The 21,603-nt window shown below is 40.7% G+C and overlaps 1 protein-coding gene across 1 annotated transcript in view; it reads right to left on the reverse strand.

Annotated features, from left to right (window-relative positions):
- Window positions 1–21,603, reverse strand: part of LOC150083166 (FERRY endosomal RAB5 effector complex subunit 3-like) — a 1,535,539-nt gene that overhangs the window by 723,689 nt on the left and 790,247 nt on the right. The gene's annotated exons all lie outside the window — the stretch shown is intronic.

A 21,603-nucleotide genomic window follows, 5' to 3' on the forward strand; every position in this document is an offset into this window, starting at 1 on the left:
GAGGAAATTTGCCTTTAGCCAGCGAGTGGTTGGTTGGTGGAACAGACTTCCATCCCTTGTCGTGGAAGTTGACAGCCTAAATAAGTTTAAGGATCAGCTGGACAGGTATTTTGAACGAACAGAGGGGTGAAGTGGAAGTGGTTTTTTTTTTTTTTTTTTTGGCTGATGCTGCATAAGCTTGCTTTCTTGCATCAAATGCCTCTGCTAATGCTAATGCAGTGACTCCATTATTTTACCCGGAACAGAAGTTAAACTAACTGGTCTGTAATTATTCGTGTCACCCTTCGATCCCCCTTTGTGAATCTCCAGTCCGTGGGGACCGCCCCTGAGTCCAAGGATGCTCTCATAATTATGGCTAAGGGTTTCCTTAGTTGCTTTGCCGCCTCCTTTAATATAACTGGATAGATCCCATCCACACCAGGTGCCTTTCTTATGTTTAACTTCAACAATTTCTCTTCCACTTTGCTCTCAGTTATTACAAAATGATTAAGCACCCTGCTACAATCTGATAACCTTCTGCCATTTTCAAACCTTAATAACTCCTCATGTGTGAATGTAAATGCAAAATACTCATTCAGTTTGTTTGCTATCTGAGCAGGATCATCAACAGTGGAACCATCGATATCAAATGGACCAATCCGATTCATCCCCTTCCTTTTAGAGTTTATATAAGTAAAGAAATCCTTGCTGTTTTTCTTAGCATCTTTTGCCAAAGATTTCTTGTAATCTGCCTTCGCCTGCCTAACCCCCTTTGTGACCTGATTACAGACTAGCTTATATCTGCCATAGGCTTCTCAGTGGCTTGATAATTTATATACATCCCATGCATTTTTCTTCTCTGTCACAAGTCTCATTAGTTCATTTGATAACCATATAGGCCTAAACCTTGAAAAATATTTCTTAATAGGTAAGAATCTTTTAGTAGCTTCCACAATTAATTCCTTGAATGCTTCCCACTTAGAATTTACTGTTGGTAACATCGTCAGTTGATCCTACTGTAGAGAATTTAAAAACTGTTTGAGACCACTGTACTCACCTTTACGGAAGCTAAAACCCTTTCTTTTACCCCTGATGGTAATTATATCTTTAAGTAAATCCCACATCAGTACACTGAGTTCACTGCCACCTAGTGGTTCCTTTATCTGCAAATTCTTAATACACGAATGATCACTGCTGATAACCAGATCAAGAGTATTATCCTCTCTGGTTGCCTCTCGAACGTGCTGCTGCAGAAAAAAATCATGCAATAAATCCAAAAAAGTCTTACTAGTGTGTAAGTGACCAACCCACAAGTTCTAGTCAATATCTGAGAAGTTAAAATCCCCCATTATAAGACATTCTGATTTACTAACCCACTCTGTTTCTCTGTACAACTGTTCATTGTACTCATTCGAATCATTAGGCCTATAACACACTCCTACTCTTATTTTTGCTTTCGCAGTGCTTATGTCACACCAAACTGACTCAAAAGTGCACTCTTCATCTATATCAACTGGATGCACTTCTTTTGATTTTATGTTTTTCTTAATTACCAGCATAACACCTCCTCCCTTCCTACCTGTCTATCCTTTCTGTACACATTGTACTCCCCAAATTCCAATTCTGCATTCCATATATCTGTGTGACACCACATCTCTGCTATCCCAACAATAGCCACCTTTGATGTCTTGACCAGCACTTCGAATTCATCAAATTTATTTCCTATACTTCTAGCATCTATTCTTATACATGCATCTATTCTTATTCTTAGTAACCCTAACACATCCCATATACCCACCTGTTTCACGATCACTGCCATCAGTCCCTGAAACCCCCAGCACCCCTTGCTCCAGGTCGCTACTTATTGTAATAGAAGTTGTGCAAGAATCACCTTCACCTCTGCCTGCGGCTACTTTTAACCTTTTAGTCTGTGAATCCCCCCCAAGCTAGTTTTCCGACCCACCTAACACTGCCTTGATAGCATCAGCAAATATTCTTGCACCCTTTCTATTTAAGTGTATCCCATTCCTGTAGAAGCAGTCTCTCCTGTTAACAAGCACAGACCACGCTGAAAAAAACTCTACCCCTTGAGCCTTGCACAATCTTTCCAAGGCCAAATTGATTGACAAGGCTCCCATGTATTCCCTCCTATCGTGTCTGGCAAGAATTGCAGACACTTTCAAATTTAACCCTGACTCACGACTTTTTTGCAACATTGACATGTACTTGTTAAGTAAATCTGCAGATCTCCTATTCTTAATGTCATTGGTGCCAACGTGTACAACAATATCACCTTTTGTGCCCTTAAAAGATGATATATCACCTAAAAGTGAAGTTGGAAATTATCGACCTGTCAGTCTGACTTCAGTAGTAGGGAAAATCATGGAGGCAATGATCAAGGGTGGAATTCAGGATCATTTGGATCGAATTGAAATTCTCGAGGATACTCAGCACGGTTTTGTAAAGGGAAAATCATGTTTAACAAATCTGGTTCGCTATTTTGAAAGGTTCACTCACGAGCTGGATTTAGGGAATAATTTCAACATTGTTTATTTAGATTTCAGCAAAGCTTTTGACTCAGTCCCACATGAGCGGCTGCTTTATAAGCTGGAACTGGTTGGAATCACAGGGAAAATCCTTAGATGGATAGAAGGATGACTTCAGGGCAGGAGGCAGAGGGTTGTGATAAATGGCTATTCCTCAGATTGGGTTGAGGTAAGAAGTGGGGTTCCCCAAGGATCAGTATTAGGACCACTGTTGTTTTTAATTTTCATAAACGACATTGATGAAGGGATAGAGGGCATGATGTCTAAATTTGTAGATGATGTTAAAATTGGTAGAGTAGTTAAGCTGAGCTTCTTCAGAGAGACCTAGATAGACTTCAGGAATGGTCAGCAAAATGGCAGCTATGCTTTAATCCAAAAAAGTGTAAGGTATTACACCTGGGAAACAGTAATCCCAAGATAACTTATTCAGTTGGTGGAGTTCAACTAAACCCAGTACTGGAGGAAAGGGACTTGGGTGTTACGATACAGTCAGACATGAAATTCTCTGAGCATTGTAAACAGGTTGCAAGGAAGGCCCATGGTGTCCTATCGAGGATCTATCGAACTTCTGCAAGTAGAGATAGGGACGTGATAATCCCATTATATAAGGCTTACGTTAGACCACACTTGGAATACTGTGTTCAAGTATGGAGACCACACCTAAAGAAAGACATCGAGCTTCTTGAAAGGGTGCAAAGACGGGTAACTCGCCTGGTAAGATCGGCAAAAGGGCGTCCTTATGAAGAAAGACTTTGAATATGTGGGTTGCAGAGTTCAGAAACTAGACATCTTAGAGGAGATTTGATTGAGGTGTTTAAGGCTCTGAGAGGCATCAGTAAAATGAATGAGGCCGAAATTTTCAAGATTATAAATGATGCTAGAACTAGGGGACATAAATTCAAGTAACGGGGGGAAATGTTTAGTTTGGACTGCAGGAAGTTTTATTTTAGCCAGCAAGTTATAAATTGCTGGAATAAGTTGCCTTCATGGGTGGTAGAGGCCGACAGTTTGGGGAAATTCAAGGGTCATCTGGATGGTGCCTTCGGGTAGGGGAGGTGCGTGGGTGATAGGTTTAATTTCCTTTTTTTTATTAATTATTATTTTTTTTTGTTTTGTTTTTATCATTGTTTTGTTCAGATATATTTTTTTTTTTTTTTTTGGCTGGTGCAGCATAAGCCATAGGCTTTCTTGCACCATGCGGCCATTACTAATACTAATACAAATATGCTTTACAACGTCATCAACTTTTGCCCCTGGCAGACATACCCTAGTCCTGTTCCATCTATCCTTTTTACACAATATATTCCCCGTCTCCCTGACAATAGAGTCACCAACAATAACTAGTTCCTTTGGGACCAGCGCATTCTGCCTTGGAGATTGCCGCAGTGTTGCCTGATGCCCAGGGGTGAGCTCCGGCGTTGGACTCTGCCTTCCTACTACCGCAAATTGTTCCCCATTCAAACTCCATTATCTCCTTTCCCCATTGCATGGGCTTTGTACTGACAAACTGAAAGGCTTTACCCATGTTGATATTATATATGTAGTGTTGGTTGGTGATGTCACTCATAGGTGCTGTGAGATGTATCCACTTAAGGAGACAAAGGTGGTCGTAATGTTTGGGTTCATGCCGGTATAATACAATCTTTTAAATAAATTTTTAAGTATACCTCTGCGAACCTTTCAACTTTTTCAGAAAGTATTTCTTTTTCTATAGTTCTCTCAAGTTTGTAATTTTTTTTGATAGGAAAAATGTGTTGTAATTTCAATTACAGACCAACACGAATTCACTAATGAGTTTCAAAAACAACTTTAGAAGGTAGTAGTATTAGCCACATACAGTGCATAGAAGCTAGAGGCTTTTACCGCCCAGAAAAAAAAATAAATAAAATAAACTACTTACAAGGTGTTACCAAAACATTCCTCGACTGGTGCAGTTGTGGTCATGTTGATGAAACTGAAAATCAACATAAGTGGAATGTCGTAGTTTGAACTTCTTCCAACAAATGGGGGGTACAGAGATTACCTAGCAGGCTGATAGGTTGCAAGTAACAACCAATTTCATCATTAGCATTAACATTTTCCATAAGTCTACCAAACTCCAACAGGCAGCTAAATGATTTTGCAATAATTCAAAGGAAAGTGGAGGAAGTTACACATAAGAAAGGCACTCAAGGTAGTAGTAATAGAGGCATGTGAGGCAAGAAAGTAAGCATATGAGCTTATGTAGAATCACCCAAAAATAAAAAATAAAATAAAATAAAATAAAAAATTTCACACATGCATTCCCTCTAAACGTTTGTCAAGTTGCTCCTTGAATTTATTTAAGCTATCAACTTCCGCAATGGCAGATGCAAGTTTGTTCTAGCAATCATCTACTAACTGCTGGCTAAAGGCAAATTTCCGTACATCTATTCTAAAGTCACTCCTCAATTTGAATTTCCCACCTCGGATTCATAATCTGTGTTCCTCAATTTTCCACCCTTGGATTCATAATCTGAGCAAATGGAAGAATCCCATAAGAATTCAGCATGCTCAACCCATTCAAGGCCTTATACACCTCAATCAGATCACCTCGCAGGTGCCTAGCCTCCAGCCACTGCAATTTTCAGAACATAAGCTTTTCTTGGTAAGAGGACCCCTTTGTTCCCCCTCACCAGTTTTGTTGTGCTTCTCTGTATTCACTCAAACAACTCTACATCCTTCATAAAATGAGGCCCACAGACCTGTACACAGGTCTGGTACACAGGTATCTCAAGGCCATTAACTTATATAAAAGGATAATCACCTCCTTTTCCTTACTAGCAAAATTCCTGTATATCACTGACAATACCTCATGACTTGCTGTGGCAGCCTGTCTGCATTGCTGTGAGAAAACTTCATTTTTTTTTTTTTTAATGTAAAACCCCAAACACGAGAGGTATCAGAACCTATAGTACTTAGTACCATGCTTGGGTTGGAGGTTGAGAAGACGAAAGAAAATATTTGTTGACATTGGACTTGAACTTCTGTAGACTGTAATTTTCAGGAAATACGTATGAAGGAAGGTTGTTCCAGAAAACAGCAGTTGAATGAATAAACGAAGAAGATGAAAAGATGGTTCTGTGAGTTTGAAGTCAGACAGTAAATGGATGTTGGCTGGTGGCGGCACGTGTTCAGACTATTTTGAAAGAGAGAGAGAGAGAGCGGGAATTATAGAAGCCAATTCGGAAGAACAGTGCCCAAGGAAGTATCTGTAGAAGAGGCATGCAGGAGAAACAGTAAGTCTATGAGACAGTGAGTGGAGAGACTCTGTTAGAGATAAAACATTAATTAACCTAATTGCCCTCTTCTGAATGGAATCAAGAAGCCTGAGAGAGGTTTTGGGGGCACCACCCCAGATGTGGGAACAATATTCCATGGTAGGGTGGATTTGCGATTTATACAGAGTGAGCAGCTGTTTGAAAGAAAAGTAATGCCAAGAGCGAAAGGGAAAACCAAGTTTTTTAGATGCAGAGGAAACAATATTTGTAATGTGCTTATGCCAAGAGAGATTAGAAGTCAGGGTAATCCCCAAAAGAGATATATCATTTTGCCTAGAAATCGGAGTGTCACCAGAGATAAGCATAGGAGCAGAAGAATCCTTTTTGCGAGATATAAGACAAGCCTGAGTTTTAAAAGGGTTGAAATCAACTAAGTTGTCTTTGCCCCACTGGAGAATTACCTGAAGATCGGCATTTAAAGAATTGGTAGCAGATTTTCGAGAAGTTGAAGCTGATTTAGCAGGCAAGGTTTCTCAAAATAGAAAGTAGAATGCAATGTGCTATCATCGGCAAAACTATGGATAGAATTTCCAGTCAATGGAAGAAGGTCATTAATATACAAGAGGAAAGAGTGGGGGAAAGAAATGAACCTTGGGGCACACCGGCTTTAGTGGAGAAGTTAGAAGACAGAGAGCCATCTACCATCACTCTCAGTGAGCGATCACAGAGAAAACTGGATAACCAATTATTAAAAACAGTTGGCAAACCATAAGATGGAAACTTCTTTAGAAGACCTTTATGCCAAACATGATTGAAAGCCTTTCAGATGTCAAGAGCAACTACTTGGTTTTCACTGAACCTTTCCATTGAATTAGTCCATAAATGGGTAACATAAGCCAGAATATCACCAGTGGATCGACACTGATGGAATCCATACTGGCAATCGTTGATCAGATGGAAGATTTCTAGGTAGTTTAAGAGTTGGCGTTTAATTGATTTCTCCATTACTTTAGAAAGAGTAGAAGTAATTGCAATGGGATGATAATTGGATGGGAGGGATTTGTCACCCTTTTTAGGAACTAGCTGAATATGAGCAAATTTCCAAGCAGAAGGTTTGGTTGGTTGATTTTGTTTTTTTTTAGGAGCATTAGCAACTAAGGCCATATTGCTCCAGATAGGCGGTGGTCATTCCCTGACCTTTCTGCATCCTCGGTATTTAGTGGTGATGGGCTCGAACCCCGGTCTAATCAATAAGCGTGTGCTATGCAGTGCTGCTCCTTCCCACCTGTCTATGGAGGTGCCCCAAGCAGAAGGAAAAACACTTTTGGAATAAGAAAGTGAAAAAACGCAGCAAAGAATAGGAGTAAGTTCAGGAGCACAGTCTTTGAGAACAAGTGGAGAAATACCATCACTACCTGGAGCTTTCTTAGCATCAACATTCGTCAAAATCCTTCTGACATTCTTTTGGCAGAAGACCACAGGAGGCATTGAATGGAGCGCGTTGGGAATGGTGGTAGATGTTTTACCAAGATCATTAATACATGAGTTGGAAGAAAAATGGGATGCTAGCAGGTCAGCTTTATCCTTGGCTGAAGTGACAATCGAACCACCTGGTTTGGACAGAGGTGGGAGCAGAGATGGGCAAAAGTTGCGGCCAATAGCTTTGGCAAGAGACCAGAATGCTTGGCTACCATTATAGCAAGAAGCAAGTTTTCTACTCTTAGCCTGTTCAAACTCTAGTTTGGACTGATTAATAACTGCTTTACAATTGTTGCGAGCTTTGGTGTAGGCAGAAAATGAAACTGAAGAATTAGAAACAAGCTAATTACGATATTTAACATTCTTCTCTTGAAGACTGCACAATTACAATTACAATCTTACTGCACAATTACAATTACAATCTGAGTGCACAATTACAATTAAAATCTGACTGCACGATTACAATTACGATCTGACTGCACGATTGCAATTACTACCAGGTGTTTTTCATTTTCTACCACCCTAAGTTGGTATGTTTCTCTTCAGTTACTTCCAGACATATACAGTACTTTGCATTTGTTAATGTTAAACTCAGTTGCCACTTCTCAGCCCATCTGCCAAACTGTTCTAGATTCGGTGTGATAGCACACTGCCATTACAGTCATTACCAACTCTACTAACCTTTGCATCATCTGCGTACTTCGACTTTAAGCCTGATATACCTTCATCAATATCATTAATCAATATAAAAAATAATAGCGGGTTCAACACGAACCCCGTAAGACTCCACTAATAACATCAGTCCATGAAGAGCAGCATCCACTGATTACCACTCTCTGTAACTATCACTCAACCACCCTTTTATCCATTTTAGCAACTTGTCCTTATAACATACTGCTCCAATTTGTAACAGTAGTCTTTCATGTGCAATAGTATCAAAAGGTTTCCTGAAATCGAAGTATATAATATCAAAATTACTTTTTTCTTCCAGTTCCTTTGTAACCACATCATAGTATCCAATCAAATTTGTCAGACAAGACTTTCCCTTAAAAAACCCTGCTGTGTCTGAATTACTGCTGAGTCTTGTCTAGATGATCCTGCAATGCATCTTTAACCAGTGACTCCATTATTTTCTCTGGAATGCAAGTTAAACTAACAGGTCTGTAATTACTCGAATTGGGGATACATCTCCAGTTGTGGGGACTTCCCCAGAGTCCAAGTATGCTCTCATAATTATGGCTAAGGGTTTGCTTACTTCCTTTGCCAACTCATTTAATATAACTGGGTAGTTCCCATCTGCCCCAGGTGAATTTCTTATGTTTAAATTCAAAATTTTCTCTTCCAATTTGGTCTCAGTTATTACAAAATCATTAAGCTCCCTGTTAGAGATCAATAAACTTTTGTCCTTCACTTTCTAAAGAATTCCTCATGTGTGAATATAGAGGCAAAATACTCATTCAGTTTAGTAACTATCTGAGCAGGATCATCTACAGTCGAACCACCAATATCAAATGGACCAATCTGATTTGTACCATTCCTTCTAGAGTTTATATAAGTAAAGAAGTCTTTTTCTGTGTTTCTTAGCATCCTTTGCCAAAGATTTCTCGTAATCTGCCTTCACCTGCCTAACCTCCTTTTTAACTTGATTACAGAACAGCTTATATTACAATAGGCTTCTGTGTCACCTGATAATTTATATGCATCACATGCATTTTTCTTCTCTGCCACGAGTATGATTAATTCATCTGACATCCATTTAGGAATAAAACTTGAACAATATTTCTTAATCGATATGAAAAACCTAGTAGCTTCCACAATTCATTTCTCGAATGCTTCCCATTTAGAATTTGCTGTTGGGAACATCATCAGTTGGTCCCACTGTACAGAATTTAAAAACTGTCTGAGACCACTGTAGTCACCTTTACAGAAGCAAAATCCCTTCCCTTTACCCCTAATGGTAGTTATATCTTTTAAGTAAGTCCCACATCAGTACACTATGGTCACTGCCACCTAGTAGTCCTGAATCTGCAAATTCTTAATGCACGAATAATCACTGCTGATAACCAGATCATTAGCATTAGCATTAGCAGAGGCATTTGATGCAAGAAAGCAAGCTTATGCAGCATCAGCCAAAAAAAAAAAAAAAAAAACCACTTCCACTTCACCCCTCTGTTCGTTCAAAATACTTGTCCAGCTGAGCCTTAAACTTATTTAGGCTATCAACTTCCACGACAAGGGATGGAAGTCTGTTCCACCAACCAACCACTCGCTGGCTAAAGGCAAATTTCCACACGTCTATCCTACCTCTGTCTTTCCTCGATTTTAATTTATGCCCTCTCAGGTGATTATTCTGAGTGAGAGGAAGAATCCCATCAGCATTGAGCATGCTCAAACCATTCACTGCTTTATACCCCTCTATCAGATCACCTCGCTGGCGCCTAGTCTCCAGACACTGTAATTTCCAAAACTTAAGCCTTTCTTCGTAAGAGCACCCCTTTGTTCCATTCACTAATCTTGTTGCCCTTCTCTGTACTCGTTCCAGCAGCTCTACATCCTTCTTGAAATGAGGCCTCCAGACCTGTATACAGTACTCTAGGTGTGGCCTGACCATTGCCTTATACAAGGGAATAATCACCTCCTTATCCCTGCTAGAAATATTCCTATATATCATTGACAATACTCCATGAGCTACTCTTGCAGCCCGTCTGCACTGCTCAGAGAACTTCATATCTGCCTGCACAACCACCCCCAGATCCCTTTCATTCTCTACCACTGTCAGTGTAGTACCACAGAGTTGATACGTTGCTCTGGGGTTGCTGTTTCCCATGTGTAGTACTTTACATTTGTCAATGTTAAACTTCATTTGCCACCTCTCAGCCCATCTGCTCAACTTTTCCAGATACTGTTGCAGCAGCATAGTGTCAGCAGTGTCCTTGACAACGCTGCCTACCTTTGTATCGTCTGCAAACTTCGACATTAAGCTTGATATACCCTCATCAATATCATTTATGAATACAGAAAACAATAATGGACCCAACACTGAGCCCTGAGGGACTCCACTACTCCATTAGTCCACGACGAGCAGTGTCCATTGATTACCACTCTCTGTCTTCTCCCCCTCAGCCACCCCTTTATCCACAGCAGCAATTTGCCTCCAATGTCACACGGCTCCAATTTGTGCAGCAGTCTTCCATGTGCAACACTATCAAAAGCCTTTCTAAGATCCAAGTATATAATATCAAAGTTATTCCCTGCATCCAGTTCCTTTGTGACTGCATCATAGTATCCAATCAAATTGGTCAGGCAAGACTTCCCCTTAACAAAACCATGCTGTGTCCGAGCTATAACTGAAGTCTTGTCTAAATGATCCTGCAGTGCTTCTTTAACTAGTGCCTCCATTAATTTTCCTATAACAGAAGTTAAACTCACAGGTCTATAATTACTTGTGTCAGCCTTTGATCCTCCTTGGTGAATTGGGGTCACATTTGCACATCTCCAGTCTGTGGGTACCTCACCTGAGTCCAGGGAAGCTCTCATAATTATGGCTAAGGGTTTGCTTACTTCCTCTGCTGCCTCCTTTAATATAACTGGATAGATTCCATCCACCCCGGGTGCCTTTCTTGTGTTTATCTTCAACAATTTCTCCTCCACTTTACTCTCAGTTATTACAAGATTCTCTAGCTTACTGCTAGAGTTGAATACACCTCTGGCTTTCCCCTCGCTAAATAACTCCTCATGTGTGAATGTCGATGCAAAATATTCATTTAGTTTGTTAGCTACCTGAGCAGGATCATCAACAGTTGACCCATCGATATCAAGTGGACCAATCTGATTCATCCCCTTCCTTCTAGAGTTTACATAAGTAAAGAACTCTTTGCTGTTTTTCTTTGCATCCCTTGCCAAAGATTTCTCGTAATCTGCCTTCGCCTGCCTAACCTCCTTTGTAACTTGGTTACAGATCAACTTGTATCTCTCATAGGCTTCTGTGTCATGTGTTAATTTGTATGTATCCCATGCATGTTTCTTCTCTGCCATATGCCTCATCAGTTCATCTGACATCCATTTAGGCCTAAACCTTGAACAATATTTCTTAGTTGGTATGTAAAGCCTAGTAGCTTCCAAGATAAGTTCTTTGAATGCTTCCCATTTTGCATTTGCTGCCGGTAACACCATCAGTTGGCCCCACTGCACAGAACCTAAATACTGTCTCAGTCCATCGTAGTCGCCTTTACGAAAGCAATAACCCTTCCCTTTACCCCTAATGGTAGTTACCTCTTTGAGTAAATCCCACTTCAGCACACTGTGATCACTGCCACCTAGTGGTTCATTTATCTGCAGATTCTTAATGCATGAAGAATCACTGCTGATAATCAAATCAAGAGTATTACTCCCTCTAGTTGCCTCCCGAACATGCTGATGTAGAAAACAATCATCCAATAAATCCACAAAAGCCTTGCTAGTGTGTGAGTGACCAGCCCACAAATTCCAATCAATATCTGGGAAATTAAAATCTCCCATTATAAGACTCTCTGATTTACTGGCCCACTCTATTTCCCTGTACAGTTTCTTATTATACTCATCAGAGCCATTAGGCCTATAGCACACTCATACTCTCAATTTTGATCTCCCAATGCTTATGTCACACCAAACTGCCTCGACACTGCACTGTCCAGCGATGTCCACTGGCTTTACTTCCTTGGATTTTATGTATTTCTTAACTAATAGCATAACCCCTCCTCCCTTCTTATCCAGTCTATCCTTTCTGTAGACGTTGTACTCCCCAAATTCCAGTTCTGCATTCCTTATACCTGTGTGACACCAAGTCTCTGATATCCCAACAATATCTGCCTTTGATGTTTTGAGCAATACCTCAAATTCGTCAAATTTATTTACTAAACTCCTAGCATTGGTGTACAGGCAAGTATACATGCACCTATTTCTATTCTTAGCTACCTTAACACAACCCATGTGTTTACTTGTACCACAATGACTCCCAGCAGTCTCTGAAATATCCTGAATCTTGTTTTTCAGGCTTCTGCTCATTCCAATAGAAGCAGTGCAAGAATCTCTTTCACCTCTGCCAGTGGCTACTGTTAATCTATTCGTCTTTGTATCCCCCCAAGCTAGCAGTTTTCCGACCCACCTAACACTGCCTCGATAGCATCAGCAAATATTCTTGCACCCTTTCTATTTAAGTGTATCCCATCCCTGTAGAAGCAATCTCTCCTGTTAACACGTACAGTCCAGGCTGAAAAAAATTCTATCCCTTGAGCCTTGCACAATCTTTCCAGGGCCGAATTGATCGACAAGGCTCTCAACATATACTCCCTCCTATCGTGTCTGGGCAGAATTGCAGACACTTTCAAATTCAACCCTATTTCACTGCTTTTTTTCAACAGTGACCTGTACTTGTTAAGCACTTCTGCCGGTCTCCTACTCTTGATATCGTTAGTGCCAACGTGTACAACTATATCACCTTTTGTGCCCTTAAAAGATGATATCTGCTCTACAACGTCATCAACCTATGCCCCTGGCAGACATACCCTGGTCCTGTTCCACCTATCCTTTTTACAAAACATGTTCCCCGTTTCCCTGACAATAGAGTCACCAACAACTACTAGTTCCTTTGGGACCATCGCATTCTGCCTTGGGGGTTGCCACTGTGTTTCACGATGACCAAGTGCAAGCTCTGGCGTTGATGTGGGCAGCTGAGAGCTTGATGGGCCCCTCAATTTAGTTCCTTCGAGGGCATCCACCCTGTCCTTCAAGCTCTCATATAGGTCCATAAGAATGCTGAGTTGTTGCCTGATTTCGATACACTCCTTGCATCGTGCACACACAAAGACATCCCCCATGGCAATATCATGTCCTGTACCTGAATGCTCCACAAACATCATGCAAGCTGTGCATTTTAGAAGGCTGTGACTCAGAAGGCAACTGCCCCCCCCTCAGTTCTCCTCTGAGCCACAGCACTTCCATTAGCTTGAGCCTTTTGTTTTGCTGCTCTGGTCTGAGTCATGATTACTTTTAATTTAAATAAAATTTCAATTTCAGCTTATAACCCTAACTTATCTCCCAACACAGTTATAACGGGATATATATTTTTTAGTGTCAAGTATTAATTATCTCCGAGTTCCCTTTATATAACTTCCGTATCAGTTATGTATTAATTAATTATGTTACGTTTGTAATCTAGGTCGGTATATGTATTTAGTTAAAAGTGCATCAAGAGTATTACTCTCTCTGGTTGCCTCTCAAACATACTGCTGCAGAAAAGAATCATCCAATAAATCCACAATAGTCTTGCTAGTGTGCGTGTGACTAACCCACAAGTTCCAGTCAATATCTGGGAAGGTAAATTTCCTATTATAATACAATCTGATTTACTGGCCCATTCCATTTCTCTGTACAGCTGTTCATCATACTCATTAGAGTCATTAGGCCTATAACACACTCCTACTCTTATTTTTCCTTTCCCAGTGCTTATGTCACACTGTTCCTTTTAGATCTATCCAGTTATATTAAGGAAGACAGCAAAGGAAGTAAGAAAGCCCTTAACCATAATAATGAGAACATCCTTGGATTCAGGGGAGGTTCACACGTACTGGAAATGTGTAAAGGGGGATGAAAGGGTGACACAAGTAATTACAGACCTGTTAGTTTAACTTATGTTTGGGGGATATAATGGAGTCACTGGTTAAAGAAGCAATACAGGATCACCTAGACAAGACTGCAGGTTTAGTTCAGACACAGCATGGGCTTTTTAAGGTGAAATCTTGCCTGCCAATTTAATTGGATACTATGATGTGGTCTCAATAGCCTTTAATACTATTGCACAAAAAAGACTGCTGTACAAATTAGAGCTCTGTGGACTAATTTTATTAGTGGAGTCCCCCATGGTTCAGTGTTGGGACCATATTTCTATTTTTATCAATGATATTGATGAAGGCTAAACGTCCAAGTTTGTGGCAATACAAAGGTTGGTAGGGTTGTTAATGACAGTAATGACAGTACATAGCTGCAACAGGATCTAGAAAAATTGGGCAGATGGGCTGAGAAGTGACACATGAAGTTTAACATAGACAAATGCAGGGTACTGCGTATGGGTATCAGCAATGCACCAACTGTGCACTACTACATTCAGTGTAGTGAAGAATGAAAAAGACCTGGGGCAATTGTGCAGCCAGATATGAAGTTTTCAGAGCAGTACAGATAAGCTGTCAGAGCAGCTCATGTGATCTTGTCAATGATATACAGGAGTTTTACTAGCAGGGATAAGAGGTGTTTATCCCTTTGTACAAGGGCTGTTCTGAAAATACACGGACTGGCAACACTTCTTCATTTCTATGGAAACGAGTGACAGGTTTGCAGTCTAGGAATATTCCCCCACCTTTTCTTAGTTAGTTTGTGCAAACATAATACGTAGTATTCATTTTTGTGCTTGTTATAACAGCTTACGTGAAGTGTGTTTTATGATGGGGGATTAGAAAGATATTTTGTTAATTATTAGACAAAGAATCGCGATTGAATTTTGTCTATAATTAGGCAAAAGTGGTCAGAATATGTTTGAGATGATTCAAGAAGCATATGGTGAAGAGGTCTTGGGCAGAATGGCCGTATTTAAATAGTGGAAGCATTTTAAGGGTGAAAAAAAATGTACGAGATGAACGAAGAAGCAGGCATCCGTCAACCTCAGTGAATGATGAAAACATTGAGGATGCCAAAATGTTATTGAAAGAAAATAAACATTTATCGATTTGTGATCTGGCAGTTCAGGTTCAGTTGAATATTGGTGTAGCAAGATATCACGAAATTGTAAAGATGCACCTTAACATGTCACGTGTTTGCACAAGATGGGTACCACATGATCTTACCACAGAACAAAAAGAATGCTGTGTTTAACTTTGTCAAGCCTTTATTGACAAGGTGGAAGAGTCTGACTTTTTGAATAAAATAATCACGTATAACAAGTCCTGGATTAAACGTTTGGGGGATGTCTTTGTGTGTGCGCGATGCAAGGAGTGTATCGATATCAGGCAACAACTCGGCGTTCTTATGGGCCTATATGAGAGCTAGAAGGACAGGGTGGATGCCCTCGAAGAAACTAAATTGAGGGGCCCATCAAGCTCTCAGCTGCCCACATCAACGCCAGAGTTTGCACTTAGGCATCGAGTGACACAGAGACAACCCCCAAGGCAGAATGCGCTGGTCCCGAAGGAACTAGTAGTTGTTGGTGACTCTATTGTCAGGGAAACGGGGAACATGCTTTGTAAAAAAGATAGGTGGAACAGGACCAGGGTATGTCTGCCAGGGGCAAAGGTTGATGATGTTGTAGAGCGAATATCACCTTTTAAGGGCACAAAAGGTGATATAGTTGTACACGTTGGCACTAATAATATTAAGAGTAGGAGACCGGCAGAATTACTTAACAAGTACAGGTCACTGTTGAACAAAAGCCGAGAATTAGGGTTGAAGTTGAAAGTGTCTGCAATTCTGCCCAGACACGATAGGAGGGAGTATATGATGAGAGCCTTGTCGATCAATTCAGCCCTGGAAAGATTGTGCAAGGCTCAAGGGGTAGAATTTTTTTCAGCCGGGACTGTACTTGTTAACAGGAGAGATTACTTCTACAGGGATGGGATACACTTAAATAGAAAGGGTGCAAGAATATTTGCTGATGCTATCGAGGCAGTGTTAGGTGGGTCGGAAAACTGCTAGCATGGGGGAGACAAAGACCAATAGATTGACAGTAGCCACTGGCAGAGGTGAAAAAAAATTCTTGCACTGCTTCTATGAGAATGAGCAGAAGCCTGAAAAACAAGATGCATGGTATTTCTGAGACTGCTGGGAGCCATTGCGGTACAAGTAAACACATGGGTTGTGTTAGGGTAGCTAAGAATAGAAACAGGTGCAGGTATACTTGCGTGTACACCAATGCTAGGAGTCTAGTAAATAAATTTGATGAATTTGAGGTATTGCTCAAAACATCGAAGGCAGATATCGTTGGGATATCAGAGACGTGGTGTCACACAGATATAAGGGATGCAGAACTGCAATTTGGGGAGTACAACGTCTACAGAAAGGATAGACAGGATAGGAAGGGGGGAGGGGTTATGCTATTAGTTAAGAAACACATAAAAACCAAGGAAGTGAAGCCAGTCGACATCGCTGGACAGTGCAGTGTTGAGTCAGTTTGGTGTGACATAAACATTGGGAGATCAAAATTGAGAGTAGGAGTGTGCTATAGGCCTAATGACTCTGATGAGTATAATAAGGAACTGTACAGGGAAATAGAGTGGGCCAGTAAATCAGAGAGTCTTATAATGGGAGATTTTAATTTCCCAGATATTGACTGGAATTTGGGGGCTGGTTACTCACACACTAGCAGGGCTTTTGTGGATTTATTGGATGATTGTTTTCTACATCAGCATGTTCGGGAGGCAACTAGAGGGAGTAATACTCTTGATTTGATTATCAGCAGTGATTCTTCATGCATTAAGAATCTGCAGATAAATGAACCACTAGGTGGCAGTGATCACAGTGTGCTGAAGTGGGATTTACTCAAAGAGGTAACTACCATTAGGGGTAAAGGGAAGGGTTATTGCTTCCGTAAAGGCGACTACGATGGACTGAGACAGTATTTAAATTCTATACAGTGGGACCAACTGATGATGTTACCAACAGCAAATTCAAAATGGGAAGCATTCAAAGAAATCATCTTGGAAGCTACTAGGCTTTACATACCAACTCAGAAATATTGTTCAAGGTTTAGGCCAAAATGGATGTCAGAAGGCATATGGCAGAGAAGAAAAATGCATGGGATACATACATATTAACACATGACACAGAAGCCTATGATAGATACAAGTTGATATGCAACCAAGTTACAAAGGAGGTTAGGCAGGCAAAGGCAGATTACGAGAAATCCTTGGCAAGGGATGCAAAGAAAAACAGCAAAGAGTTCTTTACTTATGTAAACTCTAGAAGGAAGGGGATAAATCAGATTGGTCCACTTGATATTGATGGGTCAACTGTTGATGATCCTGCTCAGGTAGCTAACAAACTAAATGAATATTTTGCATCGACATTCACACATGAGGAGTTATTCAGCGAGGAGAATGCCAGAGGTATATTCAACTCTAGCAGTAAGCTACAGAATCTTGAAATAACTGGGAGTAAAGTGGAGGAGAAACTGTTGAAGATAAACACAAGAAAGGCACCCGGGGTGGATGGGATCTATCCAGTTATATTAAAGGAGGCAGCAAAGGAAGTAAGCAAACCCTTAGCCATAATTATGAGAGCTTCCTTGGATTCAGGGGAGGTACCCATAGACTGGAAATGTGCAAATGTGACCCCAATTCACAAAGGAGGATCAAAGGCTGACACAAGTAATTATAGACCTGTGAGCTTAACTTCTGTTCCAGGAAAATTAATGGAGGCACTGGTTAAAGACGCACTGCAGGATCATTTAGACAAGACTTCAGTTATATCTCAGACACAGCATGGTTTTGTTAAGGGGAAGTCTTGCCTGACCAATTTGATTGGATACTATGATGCAGTCACAAAAGAACTGGATGCAGGGAATAACTTTGATATTATATACTTGGATCTTAAAGGCTTTTGATACTATTGCACATGGAAGACTGCTACACAAATTGGAGCAGTGTGACATTGGAGGCAAATTGCTGCTATGGATAAAGGGGTGGTTGAGGGGAAGAAGACAGAGAGTGGTAATCAATGGACACTGCTCATCGTGGACTGATGTTATTAGTGGAGTCCCTCAGGGCTCAGTGTTGGGTCCATTATTGTTTTCTGTATTTATAAATGATATTGATGATGGTATATCAAGCTTAATGTCCAAGTTTGCAGACGATACAAAGGTTGGCAGGGTTGCCAAGGACACTACTGACACTATGCTGCTGCAGCAGGATCTGGATAGGTTGAGCAGATGGGCTGAGAGGTGGCAAATGAAGTTTAACATTGACAAATGTAAAGTACTACACATGGGAAACAGCAACCCCAGAGCAACGTATCAACTCTGTGGTACTACACTGACAGTGGTAGAGAATGAAAGGGACTTGGGGGTGGTTGTGCAGGCAGATATGAAGTTCTCTGAGCAGTGCAGACGGGCTGCAAGAGTAGCTCATGGAGTATTGTCAATGATATACAGGAATTTTTCCAGCAGGGATAAGGAGGTGATTATTCCATTGTATAAGGCGATGGTCAGGCCACACCTAGAGTACTGTATACAGGTCTGGAGGTCTCATTTCAAGAAGGATGTAGAGCTGCTGGAACGAGTACAGAGAAGGGCAACAAGATTAGTGAATGGAACAAAGGGGTGCTCTTACAAAGAAAGGCTTAAGTTTTGCAAATTACAGTGTCTGGAGACTAGGCACCAGCGAGGTGATCTGATAGAGGTGTATAAAGCCTTGAATGGTTTAAGCATGCTCAATGCTGATAGGATTCTTCCTCTAGCTCAGAAAAATCACCTGAGAGGGCATAAATTCAAATTGAGGAAAGACAGATGCAGGATAGACGTGCGGAAATTTGCCTTTAGCCAGCGGGTGGTTGGTTGGTGGAACAGACTTCCATCCCTTGTGGTGGAGGTTGATAGCCTAAATAAGTTTAAGGCTCAGCTGGACAGGTATTTTGAACGAACAGAGGGGTGAAGTGGAAGTGGGGTTTTTTTTTTTTTTTTTGGCTGATGCTGCATAAGCTTGCTTTCTTGCATCAAATGCCTCTACTAATGCTAATGCTAATGCTAAAGTTTTGATCCCGAGTCCAAACAGCAGTCAAGCATATGGAAACACCACGATTCACAGCATCCAAAAAAATTGAGTTTTTGGTTCATCAAAAAAATTGATGTTGATTTTGTTTTTTGATGCCCGCAGAATAATACTGCAGCACTGGGTTCCTGAGAAACTAACTGTAAATGGAGAATATTATGCTAACACATTGCAAGTTCACCTCAAAGGAGCATTTCACAAAAAAGACCAGAAATGCTTAATCAAGAATGGTTTCTTCTTCAAGATAACGCTAGGCCACATTTCACACAATTAGCAAGGCAAGCTTTAGCAAAAATTGGTGGTCAACAACTAGACCACCCACCATACATCCCAGACCTTGCACCATGCAATTTCTGAGCTTTCCTGAGCCTCAAAAAAGAGCTGAGAGGACAAAAGTTGGTGTGATGTTTTTTTTTTATGAAACCTCAGGAACAAAATATATTAGAACTTATAGTATGTAGCACTGTGCATGGTGTGCATGGGTTGAAGGTTGCAATTTCTTCAGACTAATTTTCACAAAATATATGTGAAGGATGCTTGTTCAGAAAACAGAAGTGAAAAGGTAAATGAGAAAAAAGAACAGTTGGTTCTGTGAGTTTAAAGCTGGACAGTAAATGGGTTCTGAATGGTTGCAGCATGTATTTAGACTGTTTTAGAAGCAAGAGGGGGAATTATAGAAGCTAATTCAAAAGAACAGTGACCATGAAAGTATCTACAGAAAATGCAAGCAGCAGAACCAGAACATCAATGAGACCAATGAGACAGGGTGCGGTGAAACTTTGTAAGAGAAGGGCCATTAAGTAACCTCATTAGAATGGATTAATTAACCTCATTAATTAACCTCATTCCCTCATTAGAATGGAGTTTAAAGCCCAAGAGAGGTTTTTGGGACACCACTCCAGATGCAAGAACAATAGTCAAAGGCCAGATTTGATTTATTTTTATTTGTTATTTGGTTTTTTTTAGGAGCATTAGCAACTGAGGCCATATTGCTCCGGGGATATGTGGTGGTCATTCCATGACCTTTCTGCATCCTCCGTATTTGGTGGTCACGGGCTCAAACCCCGGGGTAATCAAGAAGCATGTGCTACGCACTGCTGCTCTTGCCCACCTGGCTACGGAGGTGCCCCCCAGATTTGAGATCCGGGATGGTACCCCAGAGTGAAAGCTGTTTAGAAGAAAAGTAACACCAAGAGCGAAAAAGAAAACCCGGTTTTTTACATGCAGAGAGAGAGCAATATATGTGATGTGCTTGCTGTTGTTGTTATTTGGTTTTTAGGAGCATTAACAACTAAGGCCATATTGCTCTGGGGATATGTGGTGGTCAATCCCTGACCTTTCTGCATCATCCCTATTTGGTGGTCACGGGCTCGACCCCCAGTCTAATCAAGAAGCATGTGCTACGCACTGCTGCTCCTGCCCACCTGGCTACGGAGGTGCCGCGATGTGCTTATGCCGAGAGAGAGAGAGAGATAAGATCTGATGTCAGTGTAATCCCTAGTAGACATATGTGATCTTATCTGGAAATCTGAATGTTATCAAAAAGAAGTATAGGAGCATAAAAATCCTTTTTTGCAAGATATAAAAGAGGACTGAGTTTTAGAAGGATTGAAATCAACTAAGTTAGCTCTGCACACTAGGGAATTACCTGGATATCAGCAATTATGGAAATGGTAGTTAATATTCAAGAGTATGAAGATGTTAGTGCAGGACAAGGTTACTCAAACTAGAAGGTGGAACGCAGCATGCTATCATCACCAAAACTATGGATATAATTTCCAGTGAGTGGAAAAAAGTCATTAATATACAAGAGGAAAAGAGTAGGAGAAAGAACTTGGGGAAACCAGCATTAATGGAAAAGACAGAGAGCCATCTACATCACCAGCAGCAAGTGTTCAAAGAGAAAACTGGATATCCAATTTCAAAAAACAGTCAGCAATCCATAAGGTGAAAGGTTGTTTAGAAGATGCCAAAACACAATCAAAAGCCTTAGAAATGTTAAAAGCAACTGCTTAGGCTTCAACAAACTTTTTCACTGAACATGTCTATAGGTGGTAACATAAGCCAATATATCAGTGCATCAATTCTGGCAGAAACCATACGGGTGACTATTGGTCAGATGGAAGATTTCATGATAGTTTAGGATTTTGCTATTAATGGATTTTCCATTACTTTGGAAAGAGTAAAGGTAAGTGCAATGGAACTATAATTGGATGATTCCAGCACACCACTGTGCTGGAGCCAGCTTGCAAGCTGACTGTTAAATTTTCAAGAATATTGCGAGCCAGCTGTTAAACTGACCTATAAACTGTAGAGTGGCACGCATTTCAATCCACAATGGCTAGAGGCATTTGGGCGATAAGCTTGTACAGTAATACCCCGACTTACGCTACCCCGACTTACGCGAACTCGGAGTTAAGCGGTTCTTGATTTTTTCCGTTTGGCAACGCTGCCGCCCACTATCTTCAAGGTCGTTTTTCATATGTTATCCCTATACAGTGCGACGGCGGAGAATGAGAGCGAAAGATGAACAAAATTCAACTTTGTTGCTTTTATGTTTTTTATATCAGTGAA

Source organism: Mastigoproctus giganteus, chromosome 7 (assembly GCF_048544385.1).
Source record: "Mastigoproctus giganteus isolate SK-2022 chromosome 7, ASM4854438v1, whole genome shotgun sequence".
Taxonomy (NCBI): Eukaryota; Metazoa; Arthropoda; class Arachnida; order Uropygi; family Thelyphonidae; genus Mastigoproctus; species Mastigoproctus giganteus.